This window comes from Symphodus melops (assembly GCF_947650265.1).
Source record: "Symphodus melops genome assembly, chromosome: 9".
NCBI classification, from domain to species: Eukaryota; Metazoa; Chordata; class Actinopteri; order Labriformes; family Labridae; genus Symphodus; species Symphodus melops.
This window is the reverse complement of record NC_136699.1, coordinates 9,508,591-9,527,395: the sequence shown is the minus strand read 5'-3', so window position 1 is coordinate 9,527,395 and position 18,805 is coordinate 9,508,591. Positions and strand designations below refer to the sequence as shown.

Below are 18,805 nucleotides of genomic sequence, written 5' to 3'. Positions count from 1 at the left end.
TAAGATCTTAGTGGAATAATTAAATGTTTAATCTGTTGGTGGGGTTACTAAATATTTTTGTTACCACAACATTGCCATCCTAAGAGCCATGCAGCGAGCATTACAAAAAGATCAGTTGTTAGAGGATTAAATATGTTGTGTATACACAAGTTAATGCAAAGCAGTAAATTCAAAGAACTCTTAACTCAACCGAAAACACGAGTGCCTCATGTTTCCTGTATGGCTGCTGAAACAATGCGAGTATATGATAAGATTTAGTTCGACTTACGACTTAAAGTATTGCACTGCTCGTGTCCCCATATTCAGGAGCTCATAATAAGCTTGTGAATGGATTAGTGTGGTGGCTAACTTGACCTCGCGACCCTTTAAAATAAGGCTTCTGCCAGCTGAGAACAGACAGCCGGCGGAAAAGGCAGCTCCCTCTTTCAGGGGATTTTGTATTGTCTTTACAAATTCCTCCTCCTTTCTTCCCCTTGTAAACTGCTTCATCAAGTCAGGCTCTGACCCCAAGTTCAAAGGGAGGACTGCGTGTCAAAATCAGCCAGTCAAGTGGGCCCATTATATGCACTGGTTGGGGGTTAAGCTGTGCTCCAGCAAACAGTGAAACAGAGCTGAAGCTGCTGTCACAGAAAGCAGTAACTCCATGAGAGGCTTTTTTTTTTGTTGCAGATACAGCGAGTTTGGGAAGCAGGGGAAATCTGGATGGGTAGAAACAATATAAAACCTTATTTTTGTGCCAGTAAGAATGTAGAAATCTCATCAAAATCCAGCATTCAAGCTGTTGTGAAAAAATAATGAGGAAACCTGCAGACAAGTTGATGGAGAAGTCACAACACATCGGGGGATTCTATCTTTTTTGGATTGGAATAAAGAACCTCTTATTCTCTTCAGATGTAATAGAAGACTGAAATACTTTTATATTTTGGACGCTTTCTATGAATGTGTCTATAAATCAATCCAACATCAAAATGTCTGATACTGAATGGCATATACTGCACACTTATAAAAACTATGAATCAGAAAGAACACTTTAAGTTGGCTCAACTTGTCACATCAGTCTGAGAAAACAATACAGTTTATAAGACATTCAGCTTGAGGCTCTGATTTTAAAGCCTCTCTTGGAAGGAGAACTCAAACAAACCTCAGGGCGATTAGACCCTGCTGCTGCAACCCTGTCATCTGCACGATTTTTATGGATGTCAGCAGTGACCAATGGAAAAATGGGGCCGTTGCAGTCGGCACGCACACGCTGACCTTAACCGACATATCATCCAGTCAGCCCGTTAGCTCAAACACCTTCTTCCCCCAGCTCTGATGACAAATTCTATTTATAGCCCATTTCAGTGGTGTTATTACAGAGCGATACCTTTCACTGTACCCTTATCTACAATTCAGAGTGATTAAAACAGCCCCCATCAAGGCTTATAACTGTGAACAAATGTTATTTTAGCCTCTTGACAGTCTGACAACCAAGCACATTGTTGAATATATCGTTGGACAGAAAAGGACAAGGAAAACACTGTCGTCATGATTTATTTCATTGTAACAGGTGTCTAAGTGAGGTACAAATAAGCTGAGTCATTGTTGAACAGGCTGCAATTAATCTTTATGTTCAGAGTCAATGATCTTTGGATTCAACATAATAGGCTCTGCATGGCGGTGTGTGTGTGTGTGTGTATTAATACCTGGTTTGGCAAAATGTGTCACATATTTGAACGTGGTATAACAATGTTATCATGAATCCTGTTCTACATTAGCAGACACCTTTGTCCAAAGTGCCGTACATCTGAGAAGAAGTACAGCACAAGTAAGTATCTATAAAGGAGAAAACAACATCAGTAAAAGCTAACAGACAGCTTTCAGTCCGGTCAGACACAGGTGCTGACAGGACGCGTGCAGAGACGGTAAACTGTTGCTGTTTATCGTCATTATCATCAGCAACGTCTACAGCCTGTCATGAGTATTCTTATCAGCATCAACACGTTCACCAATATCATCATTGTCAATATCAAGATCATGAAGTGCATGGGCTGGGTTTCACGCTGTTCCTTGAAGGCGAAGAGTGACTGAAGAGAAGCGTGGCCCTGTAGTGAATGCTGGACCAGGAGCCTTTCGTTGGCAGAGTGTAGTGGGCGATAAGGAGTTCAGACGGGGTTTCAGGTAAGGAGGAGCTGTTTTTGTTGCAGTTCTGTATGCATTAGGGTTTCACATTTGATGCAAGCAGCAACTGTAGAGTGACATGCTGTTTTGGGTAGTTTGAAGAGCAGAGGAACTGCAAAGGTTCGCAGGAAGAGCGGTCAGTAAGAGTTGGAGTAAAGTGTACAACGCTTCTCTCTGAATGTAAGAACATGGATACTTCTCGAAGTGGCTGCTGGAAGGCTAGGGTCCAGATCCTACTGCATTACCAATAAATACTGTACTTTGCTCATGGTCTTTTAGCCTTATCAGTATTTATATGTGGGTATTTGAGCTACACAGTCATTCCTTCTGAATTAAAAAATTGGTAACAGCCACATTAACTAAACAAAATGGTCAATCCAGTTGACCAGTGAGATGCAGCTCCCTGTGGATCCATGTAACCTCCGTCCTTGATTCATTATCTCAGGTTGCAGTCTCTAACAGAGAAACCAAAATAAGCTGGACCCCTTAGCCAAACAAAAGCATGGTGCTCATAAATCTCCCAGAGGCCCCTCTGAGATCCTCCAGGCCGTCGCTGCAGCACAGCAGTGTGGGTACTTTCTGGGTCTGGGGGTCATGAAGGAAAGGGAAAGGAAAGACACGCTATAACAGCAGGGGAGTCTGAACTCCTGCTGAGCTGCTGCAACCCATCATGGCGAATTTCCTGATTGTAAGTCTAACCTTTCAGCGATTTTGGTGGTGGCCTGCCGTGCATAACATGAGGAGGGGATGTTTTGCCATGTTACAGACAGTGCAGTTCAAAGAGAAGGAAAGATATGTTTAGTAGAAAATGATACCATTTTATTTTGAAGAACCCAGAACCTCAATAAGACATATTTCTCTTTTAGTATCTGAGGGCACTGTTTTCAGAAAACAGTCTAGTCTGAGCTTTGTAGAGCTGTCAAAGAGAGCTTTATGTTTGTTAGGACTCGTAACATAAACCCAGCTCAAGTAACATTAAAAACACAGGTGTCTGTGGAGCTGTTATGGCCATTTAAATCATATTGCAGACTTAACACATTGTGGCGGATTCCAAGAGTTAAAGGGGAAGTGAGTCTTGTATATATGTCATATTAAATAACTGTTCTGACAGTTTTAAATGCCGATAGCTCTGGATTTGATGCTCCATATTACTTCAATTAGGTGTTTTAAGTTAAGATAAAATACCAGCTGTGATTCAAATATCAAAGTCAAGTGCATTTCGGCATCAATGCCCCAGATATTCAAACCCATTACGAACAGGGCCAAAGGCGAGAAATGTATAACTGTGTTTGAGACACTTGATCAAAATAGTTACAACCAGGACTGTCAGCATTATAGTAAAGCATGATTAACTATGGTCTATGTAGGTATTTTGTATTAGGCGCACAACATTTCCCTGTGGTCACAGTGATGGAAAAGTATGACACTGTTGAATCTTTGAATGTCTCATTTTACTAAAAAAAAAAAGAAAAAAAAGAAAAACAGTTTTCATCTGTAATGAGTTTCTCTTTAAGTTAAGTTAATGTTGTAACCTTTGATATACCAGAAGGTACTTAATTTATTTTCTATAAAAGCAGGTCTGAATTTAAACTGCAAGTAGAGTACTCTTAACTTCAGACAGTACAAACATTGAACAAATTTTGTTTTAAATTCGAAACGTTGGAATTTCAAAAATGCCCAAAATTAGAAAAATGGAGATGAACTATTGAAATTAACAATTAACTGTGTTAAACGTTTGACAGACTTAGTTACAACCAAACATTTAAACTTGATGGTTCAAACAGCCTTTTTTCTGTCCTTATATGAGTCTTTATCACACAACTGTACTATTATTTTTTAGCCAATGTACACATCTCAAGTCGTGTTTCACACTGAATGTTGATAAAACTCCACCAGCACATCATATACATTTTGTTAAAATTGTTTCCACAATTAATCACTCATCTGTCAATGTAATTCTTGACCGTGGCCTCAGCAACGCAGTCAAAAACAAGGACGACAACAAAACAATGGGGCTTTAAGTATATTAAGTCTACAGATGCTCAATATCAGAGATGAAGAGCCTGTTTTCATGAAACAATGGCTGCATTCTTGGCTGTCCTTGTGCACGCTGAAGCGATGTCCAGGTTGTCATTCTTCACTGTTTCCCTCGACGCATGCTGAGCTACCTCAAGAGCCTGAAGCCGCCCGCATATTTTCCAGGCAGCACATCCTCACCAGCGATGGAGCAGAGATTCCAGCAGCTTATAGGCAGCAGGTGTGAGGCCAAGGCGGACTTTCCAAGGATGTAAAGTGAATGGAAGACTCATTAATGTCCTTCCCCTACCTCTGCAAACAAAAGGACTGGAATGCAGGAGGATGCCAGTCGACATGCCGCAGATGGAGGAGATACGCTCCTCTGAATAGGATCCTGATCACTGGTCAAAGATAGTTTACATACTGAGGGCTCGCTGGGACTTTTTCAGCTGCTTCCTCATATAGATGAAAACTAAAATCTTCAGGAATAACACTCCTCTACAGGGCATTTGGGATTTATTGTTTATGCCAAACAGACAATACAATAAATTAAAGCCATCCTGTCGTGGATGTTTCTCAATTTGTCTACGTGACGAAAAATGTAAATTGGCCATGGGGATTAGAGGAAGGATGTATTTGTTTATAAATTGTTTAAACTTCAAGAGAACAAAGAGGGGAGATCAGAAAAAGGAGCATAATACCAGTCTCTGTGTTTGCCATCTGACTCTAACCACATTTTAAAATATCTCCCATGGAGATTGTTGGAGATGGACTTGAGAGTTCAAATTGCACATAATTGCTCAGTCTCAGCTTGAGTGAGTTTTCAGTGGAATTAAAGTGCAGGCGTACGAACAAGAAAGTGTTTAAATAGCGAGAAGAAAAAACCCCAAAACATTTCGTTTAAAATGTAAAGCATATTATCATGTGATTTATGATTTCAATTCTGTTCATGCCACACGGCCCCATGAAGTCAAAAAATAGGAACAACAAGGCGTTTGTCAAGACAGATTACATAAAATATGGAGAATCTGTTTATGTGAATGAAAAATGTAATGCCTGACCCTCAAACAAAAACACTTTTTGTCACCAGGACCACACTGGAGCAAAAACATGATTGAATATTCGACTGAGATTGGTGGAGAACGAGGACTGTTCAGGGAAATCCACTTAACTTTGCCTGCTGTTTGTGAATTGACTCATGTAAAGAAGGACCATCATTAAAGATTAAATTAATATGTCAATGACAATAATCTTGTTAGATTATTATCAGATATTGCAGTAAGTGAGTGGTCTTAACTTTCAAACAGTTTCTGATAATTGGGAAATAATATTTTGTTCATTTATAAGACAACGTCCAAAAACAAAAATGTTACCGTATGTGCAAACGGCTTCAGTGCAAAGTGACAACATCTGAAGTGGGCACGGAAGGCTGTTCATTGTGCCTGGCTGTTACCATCAGTCGAAGGAGTTAAAAAAAAATAGTTGTATTATTATAATTTTCTTTAATTAGGTTTCACCTTACTCCAGCACTTGATGTTACGGCTAATAGTAACACACAACGTTTAATGACGTAGTTATTCTGTGTACTCATTGTTGTTGTTTTTGCTGCTGCGCATCTCGATCGGTCTTTCTGTTTCTGTGTCTCCTTCTATCCCCTCTTCAAACCCGACAGTCTCAGCAGATGGCTGTTCGACACAAGTCTGATTCTGCGTGAGGTTTCTTTCTGTTAAAGGCAGTTTTTTCCTTTCACTGCTACGCTGCTAAATGTCTTGTGTGCTGTGCTTGTGGTGGATTAATGTTGTGTCTTTAGTGTATTGATTGAGCTGATTGCTGTGAACATGAAAACCAACATAACTGAGTCTCTTAAAAAAAACATGGTTCTGCAAAACTGAATGTGTTGATGAGAAAGTTGGTGAAGAAAACTGAGTAGTCTTGGTGTTAAACCTGAGTATGACAGTGATTTTACTTATCTTGATAATAAACTATTCACTTTAACTCACAATCTGAGCCTGTTCTCAATATAGTGTTTATGCATGCATGTCCTTTGTGAATACATTTCCCTAAACTGCAGCATGAAAATATTCTTCATGGAACTTTTTCAAACACAACAATAAACATGGAGACCAACCGCTCCATGTCAACGTTGTTGTTTTACACTGAGTGTTTCTGCAGCTACGGTTCGAGAACAAACATCACCCTTTGGAGCGGTCACCATGGCCACTGGAGTGGCCTCAGCTGGCTTGTCAAAGTGTTTTAATGGGGCCTGCTGATGGATGACTCCATTACTGTACCTCAGCATGCTGTGTCACCTCCAGCAGCAGGCAGCAGCTGCATGCTCCCCTGCATGATCTCCTGATGTTGTTTTATTGTTTTCAAAGGAGGAGATAACATTGTAAAGGCAACAAACAGAACTAATTCTCTACCGCAGAAATTCAGCGAATGATAGGAGGTCTCAATTAAAGTGAGGGGCTGCACATGATGACCAGGCCTGCATCCTGTTCCCCATTCACTCCTCGGCATGGCGCACCATCCTGAGGATTAAAAGAGGTCAAGAAGCTGGGTTTTTTTATTTGATGAATTGTTGAAGCGGAGCAGCAACGAGGAGTGAAGAAAAAAAGAGGAATAGAATCGTCTGAGATAAAGCCGCCACAGCAAACAAGGCACTGTATGGCCCAGATCGAGGAGCTCCCCCACAGTCTTCTTGCACGCAATATGAACCACATTAGTCAAGCTTGAAAAGATTCCCCCTGCTCCCCACACACCGCCGAAGATGGACGAGCAACAGGGAGGCGGATGAAATGCAGGTAAAGAAGAATAAAAGGAAACAGGTTGAAAGTAACAACTTCTCTTCTCTGCTGGAGACATCGGCCGAGACTTCTTGTCTGCATGCAGCCACATGGGCTCGATGGTTAATAAATCCCAGGTGTTCGTGTCTGCGAGGTGCTAAATCTGAGGGGTCCTGCCCTCTGTGGCCTGCAACAAGCTGTATAGGGTGCAGGACCCCAGAGAACCGACCTCTCTGTCACATAAGGTCAGATGTTGCATTAATTCTGTTGCTTGAAATTCAAAGATGGGGTGCTCATTTTTCTCATAGTTTTTGAAGTTCCCTGAATCTTGTGTTTATCGGAGCATGTTTGCTGAGGGGCGTTTTATCTAAGAATTGAAGCTCCACAGCTGAACATCAAGGGACTTCTGAAAAGGGATTATAAAATATGTATTACTTTATAATAAATTTTTCACTGACAAAAATAAATAAATAAATGGACCATGCCAGTTGGTCAAGTAGAGCAAAGGAGAAGACATCGAGATACATTTGAAAAACCTAAAAAAACAGCACAAAGTGAATTTGATCTGATACAGAAACTGTTAATATCCTGCTTAAACTTTAATCTTACTTTCTTTGATTAAAGAACCAGAATAGAACCTGACTGGAGGGAGTGACTATCATTCAACTTGCTGATTAGATCTGCAGTGAAGCAGGATATTTAGCTTGAAGAATTCGGTCAGGAGACTCCTTAATGACCCCTCTGTTCAAATCTGGGACATACAATAACACACTTTAATTTCACCCCTTCAGGCTAAATGAACAATGCAAACATGTAAATTAAGAAGAGACGCCAATTTCCTTTACCAATTACACCTTTCTGCTGAGTTGTATTCCCGTTACACTTGCCAAAACTGCTGCAGAAATCCAAACACAAATCAAACAGAAATAAATTAAATTTATCTTGGCCACTGCGAGCCAGGAAACACAATTGCGTTAGACTACAAACGTCAAAGGAATGTGTCGCTTATGTTTACAGTTTTTTTTAACAGGCTGATGCAAATTAAGGAAGCACAGATTCAGGCGTGTCTGGGGTATTTTTTTTGCAGACAAGTACATGAGAAACTGAGCCCTAGTAAACCCATCTGAACCCCGCTGAGCTGTTGGGCACCTGTTTCCTGCAAACGCCAGCGAGCTTTTGCACCTCACAATAACACCCTCCACTCACAGCACGTCCCTCCCCTCCCCCCGACGCTTCAAAATCTTCTCCTTGAGGGATTCGGACTCCTCTTATCACAATTCCTCTGTCTTGGATTATTGTCATCCTGCGCAGTGGCTGGTGGGTGCCAGCAGGCCACGACCGCCGACACAGATGGGAGTCCAGGCCTGTGATGGCTTCCATATGTCACATCGTTCTTGTGAGCCGTTTTTTTTTTTCACTGTTTTTCTTTCCATCTCTCATCTCTTTCTCTGTATTGCTTCTTAAAAAATGGCTCAAGCGGGGAGGGAGAGGTGAGTGCTGTTAAGGTTGTAGACGGTCAAACATTATGCCCATTCATATATTCCAGCATAAAGCGAGGAGTCAGTCGCAGCTTGAAGTCTCCCTAACGCTGAATGATTATTGCGAGGTTAAAGACTGTGAGGTTAAAACCACCACATTTTACTGCCAAAAAGTCGACAGGAGATAATTTGTACGTTTTGGAGTGCCCTCAGCGTCCACCGGGGACTTAGAATTGGACCCATGGTGAGATTTCCCACCATAACTCCTGCCATTAACTGTCACAGGCTTGGAGCCTGTAAAGCCGCCCTGGGGACACTGGGACATGACTCTGTGTTGTTGTATGGTAAATATGAACCAATCGGAAGCTGAAAAGCTCATTTTGACATTGCAGCACTGGGAGGTTTTTCTGTCTTGACTGACACATGAGAAGGCTAATATTCCCTGCCTGATTATAATCCCTGTAGTCGACCTCATTAGCCAGGCATCCGCATTGAACCCTGGCTGAGTAGGGGTCCAGGAGCTCAGCTGTCAGTCAACACCTTTTTCTTCAAACAAAGAGCATCAGGGAGAAATAATCCAGCTCTCTCTCCCTCTCTGGAGCTTATGAGCAGACTGTTGGGGGATTTGTGCAGACTTGTGCATGCAGGCATGGGTGCAGTTATGACACGTCACCTTGCTGTCTAAATGTTTTCAGACAGAATCAAACAAAACAGCTTAACATGCACATGCAAAAGAAGAAGGGAAACTGAGAAGTCTGGAGCACAACATCCTGTTTAACCCCAAGTGAGTTTTTTTTTAAAAAAACATCAGGCTAGAATTGAGTTTAATTTAATTTTTTTAATTGGTTTCTTTATTTTTGCACTTTGACACCAGTGCATGTTCCAGATCTCTGTAGGAATGGTCCAAACCATACTTCTCTGTGGTTTTCCTCTCTAAACCTCTTCCCTGAGCCCCCACACAAAGTGATTCATTGTACATAAAGAACACATGTTAATTCAAGTTAACACTTTGACGTTCAGGTTCACATCCTCTAAGAATGCAATAAAGCCTCCACTTTCCATACTAAAAGAATTAGCTGAATTCCTCCAGGTTCAGATTCTGGACAAAGGTTGGATCGAGGTTCCCCCTCGTGTATATGGGCCTTCTTTCTGTTGATGTCCCTCCATTCATCAGAACTTTGTTTCACAAGGAAACACTTCAGCGTTTAAAAGCAACATGATTTTAAAGCTCTACAACATGGAGTGAAATAACAAGCTATAAAATGACACTGGCTACAGGCAGTCTGCCGCTCCAAAACACAGAGCTGCCAAGGTGATTTACGGCACGCTCACTTTTCTCAAGGGTGACAGCACAGACAGAGAGGAAGAGTGATTCAGGCCCTTTGTGAGCGCTCTTCTCATAAAAGGTTGAGTGATGAGACCCCACCGCTCTCACAACATTCTTTTGTTGTTTGGGTAACATACCCAAACAGAAAATGATATGCCATTTATTGCATTCGCCGTGTCACCAAACACTGACGCTGCTCGGTGGCTTTTTCATGGGAAATTCACACGGACAGAGAGCTCTATGGCGAAATGCAGAGAGAAAACAAACACTTGTACTTCCACTAATTCAATAATCTCCCTTTTCTACATTCTCTGTCTGAACTATGTAACTATATATCTCTGAAATATGGAGCAATCTGTGGCTGTGCCAATCCTTGTACTTTGAGAGAGTGCCACAGACATGAAATACAGACAGACGATAGACAGATGGGAAGTCTGAGTGTAAGAGAGCTTTTTTTTTTTTTTTTTTTTTTTTTAATTTAGCCTGATCCCAACTCATTTCACCCCTTCAAACTGCTATGTTAATTTGAAATGCCACATGCCAATAGTGCGGTATGGTGGGTTGCTCCTTACTCCTTCACGCCTGTGCATTCAACGTAGCACTGCTGGACCGCCGCCTGGGAAACAGATGGCGGAGAATAACACTGTCACCCACCCTGAACACCGACATCCTGGGCCAGGCCTCTGCCATGCACTTTGCTATCTGTCTGTTTGTATCTCCTCTGAAATCCCCCCTCTTTATCCTCGCAGAGCCATCCCCAGATTAGGGGGGGATACCTGAGTGAAACTGACTGGACAGCTGAGCCTCATTAGCCAAACATACGCTCCCACTTTGCAATGAGTCAGTTTGATAGGGATGGTTTAAGTGGCACAGGCAGGTCTGATGGGTGGGCATTGTTTCAGGAGAAGGACAATGGGACAGATGACCACTGAGCCTCCAACCTCAGCTCCTAAAGAGCGTGAATTGAAAGACATGTCTTCGGGTTCACAGTCTGGATTAAACAATTAGTTAACTGACTAGTTAAGAGGGGTCAACTGGTCCTGGGATTACGACCAATTGGAAATGCTGAATTACTTTAGATTAGAAAAAGATTACAAAGGGAACATAATGTTCTAATAGTGATTTGAAACAAATAAGCTTCCTTACACTCACGCAAAGCTCAAATTTGATACTAATGCTCCAACTTAAGGTCACATTTTCACTCAGAGTAGCATTTGCACAGAAATATATTGTTATGTTATACGACGTTCATGTTTATGGTGTTGATTTTATAGGCTTTATAAAACATTACTGAGTAATCAAAATAGTTATTTTTTAATAAACATTTTGTGATAAAGATCTACAACACACCCATAATCAGCCCAACAGTTAAAAGTGTTATGTATACTCTTTTTAATATATTTTAGACTTAGTCATTATTAAATCATGCTTTTATCAAAGAAACCAACAATCTGACACGAAACATAGACTTGGACTTTATTAATTCATTAAAATGATCTATTCCATTGGACAAATTTTTTTTTTAAAAACCGTTGCTCTGTAGTCCTCTTAATAAGAGCTATCCTAGCTATGATGACATTCAACTGAACATTTTCGCGGAGTCTAGTCTAGTGATAAGTCTCCACAGAGGCTGTGGTCCTCCATGCAAACCTTTAAAAAAACAACAGAACATTTTCACTGATTTCACAAATTAACTTCATGGTGTGAAATATGTGTTTACAATTTCTTCCCCTCCATGCCCAAAGGTAGTGAGTATGACAGTAGATTTTAAGTGGAGGAAAATAAAACAAGATCTTAGATTTTCTGATTCTGTAATAAAGTGTTTTGGGGAGTTATACTATTTAAATGACATTTCTCAGTCTTATTCTACATTTTTGGGAGATGGTATTGAAAACTTTTTTTTAAAACCTTTCACTTGGGAAAGAACTTGAGCAAAAGTTCCCTAAAATAAAAATTACTCTGGGTAATCGTTGCTTTCACATTTTTAAGTAGTTGTAGTCAGGGTTAATTTAGCCACAGGGTGTTGGACGGAATCCGACCTTTTCTGCATGTGACTACGAACAGAAATTCTCCACAGCGTGAAGGACGATGAAAGTCTAAATGATTTAGACGTCGCAGCAAATGCGCAAATCAAACACGAAGGAGATAAAACACAGACGTTGCTGTGGTCACAGGGACATTTTCTCAGAGCATTTTGGGGAACAATTTTTCTTTGAAACTCCCTCCTGTTCAAAGACTTGTCAGCAGCATGGGTCCTTTTTAATATCAGCCTGCTAGTCCTGCCCCCCCACCCCCAGCAGCAACTCTAATCTGGTCAGCAGGAAGTGATTTGATCCTGGTGAAAAGCGAAGCATCTGAAAGATTGGAAAGTGAAGCGCTGGTGTTTGACCTTGTGTGTTCATGCTGGTTTTGAGAGTGGGACATGGTGACGGCAGGTGCTTTAGCCTCCTTGATGTCCTACGGCAGCACTTTCATCTAACTGAGGCCGCCAAGGCAACAGACAAACACAGCGACTCGAAGGAGAGAGTGACAGGATGTTTTCCTGGAAGTCAGTTTTGTGGGCAGGAAAACCTCAAGCCATTAGAAACAGTTTCATCAAGGGATTATTTTGTTATCCAGACACAATTAATTATGAAGCCACTACAATGTAGGCAAGAAAAACATGCTAGCAGAACATCTTATGGACTGTACAGAAGCCATCATTAGCTTTGTTAGTATCAATTACTGACCATTGATGTCAATAGTCTGTCATTACACTGGAAAACCAGCGTGTTCACCATAATAACATCAACACAAAAATTCCTAAAAAAAGTCTTTCAAGATTTTTTTTTGGACATATCAACTCCCTTTATTTTCACAGATTAAAAACTGATCGTCACAACTAAGATTATAAAACTGTAATATTGATAATCCAGAACAAATCCATTCATACATTTATTATCTCGCCAGTTTGAACCAAATTCCAAAAGGACAAAAGACACTATCCTCATTGTTTTCAGTGAAACCACTTGCTATGAAAAACAGGGCCTGAAGTCCATTCACACTGAGCTCTATTGTCTGGATACAACTCTACAACTTTGAATGTATCACATGGTCTTCCCTGGTGGATGGGATTTGATCACTTTTCATAGAGATTAGACGGCTGACGCGCACACTCTGAGGCTGATTCGATATAGTTCACCAAAGCTAACAACCTTCAGAAACTGAAAGTTTTCATTGTTTTTACAAACTACTGGACTTTGAAAGAAAGATGCATTTTGCCATGAATTCTTTTAAATGTCATTTTTCAAACTTTGAACAGCACAAACAAAAATCCTTCTCAAATGATATGTAAAAATTCAGCTCGGTACGACTGGCAGTGTAACCAATGAATACAAAGGAAATACAGACAGTCCTATCCTGTAAATATATACAACTTCTGATGAGTTACAACATTTTGGTTGATTTAGCTGACCTGTTCTTTTCAATACAACAAAATAAGTTTGAGTATGAGACCGGTAGAGTACATCAAGTAGGTGAAATGATCACATCATGTCTTGCACCTCCGATCAAAATCATACAAAACATGAAGCACCCATGATTCTAAACCCTATTTATTGAAAAATCATTCTGCCACCCACAGTCCAGTGTCATTCTTACAACAAATAAATATTTCTTTCATCACTGAAAACTAAACTACAAAGCACATCTTAGAATAGGTTATATGTCTAAATGAACACCTTTTCACTAGAAGGAGTAAATGAGTGTAAAATGTTCCCTAATGCAGGTGACTCATGTTCATGGCTGCCATGTTCACTTCTCAGTTGGCGTTTGAATCTTTTCAGACTTGCTCAAAGTGCAAAATGTCAGAATACCCTGGTGACGTTTTCCATTTTTCATTTTCCTGTGGACCTTGACTGGATTCCCTGCAGAGTCTTATATCCCTTGGCTCCCCTATTTCTGTCATCTGTCACGCCACCGGTGAAGCTGTCCTCACCTGAAAACCTTCTCAGACTCAGACCACCAAGAGTGCCCTTGACTCAAATTGTCATTCCCTGTACTCAAACATCAGGCTAGAATTGAGTTTTAATGATTTTCAATCAAGAGTCTTGCTTCTGTAGCAGGAAACTATTTTCCCTTTGTTTCCACAGGCGGCTCCACATCTGGAGGCTTCAGCTGCAGGAGATTGTGGATCCGGAGGAGCAGATGGATGGATGCTCTGTGGTCGGTGGAAGTCCTTATTACCAGTTCACATCCTTCCAGAGGAGCCTGGCTATTCAGGCCATTAATCCTCGGCTGCTTCAGGGGTCATATGTCACTTCTAGTCCATCAGTCCCTCGTCTGACACACCATCTCTCTCTCACACACACACACACACACACACACACACACACACAATGTCTAGAATGCACACAGAGACGGATTTGTTGTGATGGGTCTGAGTTAGCCATGCGTGAGGAGCCGATTGGATGTTTTCACCACAAGGAGAGGTGCACTGACAACAGACAGAGTGGTAACCTCAACAGGTCAGTCAGACTCACCTGATATACTCGTAAGGTTTTTAATGTGATAGACACCATGGGGGCTGTTTTTGATTGCCCAAGGTATATTTATAATGAATGAGATTGGAAGAAGAATTTCGTATATTTCAAAGGAAACACTGAAGTATAAAATAAAATCCTAAAATCTAATTTGCTCTTCCTAGCTAATGGTTCTGACAAAACAAAAACAAAAAATCAGAATGATGAATTAGATATTTGGTTAACAGCAGTTTAATTCCTTTTTAAAGGAGATAGAAAAGATTTTTTGGCAACAAGACAAAAGATTTGTCCAAGTGTCACTGAATCCTGTGGGAGTGAGAAACTGTAGCTCTTGTTTGGTGCAAAGTGCAGACGTTGATTGGTCAAAGATAAGCAAGCAAAAATCAGGTCAGAACAGGAGGAAAGTTATCCATCCTCACAAAAGTTCCCACACACTGATGAGAGATCTGAGATAGTGATACTGACATTAAACGTTCCCATCATGATTAATCAGAGGCACATGCCACTGACAGAGACTGGCGCTAAAACGTGTAAAATACATGATGGGCTTTTGAAATAATTCATGTATAAAAAACAATAATATCTTCACGCATCCATTCGGAACAAAAATTTAAAGATGGTATTCCTGAGACTTATGTAGCGTGCATCTATTAATCAATGACCATCTCAGCAGCTCACTGCTACAAACGTATTCATAACGTGAGGCGGTTCACTCCAAACACTGAGATACCATTTGGTGGATTACAGACACTTTAGTGAATCCATTTCTTCTACAATCTCTAATGTTCAGCTAACTCGCTAACCAACTTCATTAGTAACCCAAACCAACAATGCTTCCAGGAGCAGTGAAACAGACCTGAGAGGATCTTTGGCTGCCTGATGACTTGATTCGATTTCAATTCAAAATGATTCTGATTCATGATTCAAAATCTATTTTTGATTTCTAATATAATTATTTGTGAGACTGGCTGAATTTTTTGCTGCTCCATTTGGCGGTTTACTGAGTTAGAAAGCTAACCTTAGCACTTAGTAGGAAATTAGCACAAAAAAGAAAATTTATTAATCTAAAAAGTTATTAATCTACATGTTTAAATCTCAAAAGAACCACTATTTGTGAAAAAAAAAATCGAGTTTCTTATCTTCTGAGATTCACCTTTACAGTGAACATTTTACCAGTGAACAGATTTTGTGTCTGAAATTGTTGTTCTTTTGAAAAAAGGTAAAAACCGCTTTCTAAACAAGCAGTTTGGAAACTTCACCCTGAATTCGATGTTTGAAGGTTAACTCGTACTTTTTCATGTCCTTAATGGCCTTTTAGTAATTTACACTCAAACAACCCCAGACTTAACCACTTAGCCTTCACTTACAGTCCTTATACGTGGACGGATTAACTCCAGAGTGAAATACAAGAACAATTCATGATATTTAATTCTATGATTTCCACGTGGATCATAAACTCATACATACCGCCTGCCTATACCGTGCAGCTTTAATCTCAATCTTTTAGCATGAACATATTGAAGTTCCCCTTTCTAAGCTTCTTCTTACAAAGTAATCAGCCACAGATTTTAAAAAGTCGACTAAAAACACATTTTTAACTCCCAGCTTTAACTGATGAAATCAGCCAGAAACAGCCAGAAATGTTGTGTGTTAAATTCCATCTTTACTGTGCAATAATAGAGAGCAGCTTGAGCTGCATGATGACAATCCTTTTGTCTTTTGTTAACCAGTCACTATACAGCGAACATCTCCCTTCAACAGAAACAATCTGTCCCTGAGGATTTTAAAAGCCCAGGACACAGCAAGGTAGTGATGAGTGAACCAGCTGTCCTTTCTGCGTCTCAAGCCCCAAGTGGAAGCAGTGCACACACGCACGGCTACCTCTCATCTGCCTTCCTGCTTCCCAGATCTCCCTCTTGTTTAATGTGTCTGTTTGGAGGGAACAGAGTAATCTTACTTCAATGTCAAACCCAGCACATCCACTCCTCTCCCCAGAGTAAGAGCTGCTGTCTTGAGAAACATGATATGGAGACAAAACAGCAGAGTTTAAGTTATGGGTTGAAAGTTGGCAGGAAGTGTTCAGTGACACAAAAAAGCAGGACAGTCCTCTGTTGTTGTTTTTTACAACAGGCAGCTGCTCTCGGCCTTTGAACCTCCACATAATTGGTTTTGGTAGCAGCAGCGAAGACATTTTTCAACTGATTTTTCCATCACAACTGTGGTTTAGTGAGTCACTACAACACTATGAGTAACACATGTTGCACAAATGTTTTAAAGACTGGAAGGATTATCTCATCAGATCCTTAGTTTGAGCAAAGCACCACACGAGCATGTGCTTATCTGCACGTACTCTATGAATGAAATCTTGCACTGACATGCTGCTTCTTTTACTGCAGATACAGTAGAGTTAGGTTTCACTGTAATCAATACACCTTCTTAAAATGGATTTATTTATTCTTTTTGTGGAAAACTCAAAGATGAACTTGTGGTTCTCTCGACCTTTTTAGGTACATAACTGATCATTCATCATCCCATGAAGCTTTGATCAAAAGTCTTCAACATTTCAGTGAATTACAAAAGATGAAATATTGTAACACAGCATCAGCAGGTCTCAGTTTTATACCTGAAATATTTTGAACAGAGAGAAGACCACCATCAAAGAATCACAAATCTAGCTTTCAGTTAAGATAAGCACAAGTACAATCTGCAATAAAATATATATGCATCTTTATATGCATGTATGATTTCTTTGCTCTGATTTGGACTTTAATGCGACAGCCAACATAAATCCCATTCATGTGCTTTCTAGGAAACCTTTATTTCTAATAAAGGTATTATCCTCACTCTCCATCCCTTTGGGTTGGTTGTAGTAAAAGATTCAGTTCAGGAAGTCGAGTCCGAACATTAATGCAGGTCATAAATCAGCTGCTCACTGCTGGATTATCGAAGAACATCGTATGAAGCAGGCGTTTGGAGCGTGTCCAACTCGTGAACAAAGAGCTGCCTATCTCTGCCTCAGCTCAGGCTAAACCCTGCATGACGTTTGTCTTCTTTGGCTTCCTGTTGGCCGCTATCGCACTGCAACCAAAACTTTCGTCTTGCCTTTTGAAATGCGTTTTCTGCCCCTTTCTCTCAGGCTCCCTCTCTCTTCATAATTTGCTGGTCACAGTTAGAAGTCAGCCAGCTGGGACCTGGAAGTAATTGGAGTCTCTGCGATGACTGCATACAGCACAGCTCCAAACGATGCACTGGGGAGGCTTCCAAGGAAAACTCAATAAGCTCTTCACACTTAAGTGTAGTCATCATTATGATTTTTCCACTGAGGTGAACGGTACACTACTTGTTGGTTTCTATAAATAAAAGTAAAGTAAGACTATCCAAGCATTGTTTGCTTCTCCAGTGTATTTCTTTCAACTCACCTCTATTTTAAACTGTTCTTCAATCATTTCCCACAGCACTGTTTTGTTGTTTAAAGTGGGTCAAGGTCCTTACCATTCACAACATTGTCCTTTCCCAGTCTATCCACAGTCACAGACATTCAGAATACATCAAAGCGCACAGAACACAATCATCTGCAACACAATACACCATTTTTCTACTCCTTTAACAAAGGAGTTACATGAGAATAAATACTTGCTTTGAAGACTGAAAATCCAGTATTGATGTTGTCTGTGTATGCAAATTAATCAAATAAACCATATAAATGCCCAAAAATAAATTACGAAACATAATAAGTGTTGTGTTTTGGGGGGTTAATCCTAACCCTAAATATAATCCCATTAATAACTGGAAGATAGTTTCTGACCGACCATTTTTATCTTCCAAGATGTCAGCAGCTTGATCACCGGCCAAATCTTAGAGAGCAATTTGTGGACGTTGACTTTTTGCTTTGGTTTGGCCCGTCAGTCCTGTATTCTGTAAAAAAACATTAAAGTCCATAAGAAAGGCAACATCATTTCATAATCTGAATGGCTAAACCAAAATTAGAGAGAAAAATCACCATCTTACACATATCTATAAAAAAAGACAGAAACCCTCACACACACACCCTTTATGTTGTTGACAGCACTTAAACTCCATGTGATATTTTTAAAATTATGGGTAACGGTCTATGGTTTACACTAAGTTTAGTCTTGATGCTCTTAGACTTATCTTGAACACACTGCATATATGTGACACTCTCTGCCTTGACAGAAATATCGACTGATCTGCTCTTGAGTAATAAAGGGCATTAAACTGTGATGCCCCCCACCACTTTAAAGATTATGTGCTTACTTCAGAGCTCATTTGGCACCAAAGTGTGAGCATAAAAAAAAGTGTTAATTGCAAAAAATTCATTCACTGCCAAGTCAGCGGTATGGCTGGACTACTGCTCCTCCACACAGGTCTAACCCCCTCTGGCTGACAAAGAAAAACAGTCTGCAAGTTTCATGTGAAGGAAAAAAGAAAAAGATGAAAGGGAATTCAGTCCAAACTGCATTTCAAACATTTATATTGCTCAACCTCTAGAGATCTGTC

At 40.3% G+C, this 18,805-nt stretch overlaps 1 long non-coding RNA gene across 1 annotated transcript; it reads left to right on the top strand.

Annotated features, from left to right (window-relative positions):
• Positions 1-8,217: 8,217 nt before the first annotated feature.
• LOC306829561 lies at positions 8,218-17,621 on the top strand. The gene is made up of 3 exons (XR_013779871.1): positions 8,218-8,358; positions 13,898-14,272; positions 17,424-17,621. It is a non-coding gene; the product is annotated as an uncharacterized lncRNA (long non-coding RNA).
• Positions 17,622-18,805: the final 1,184 nt, after the last annotated feature.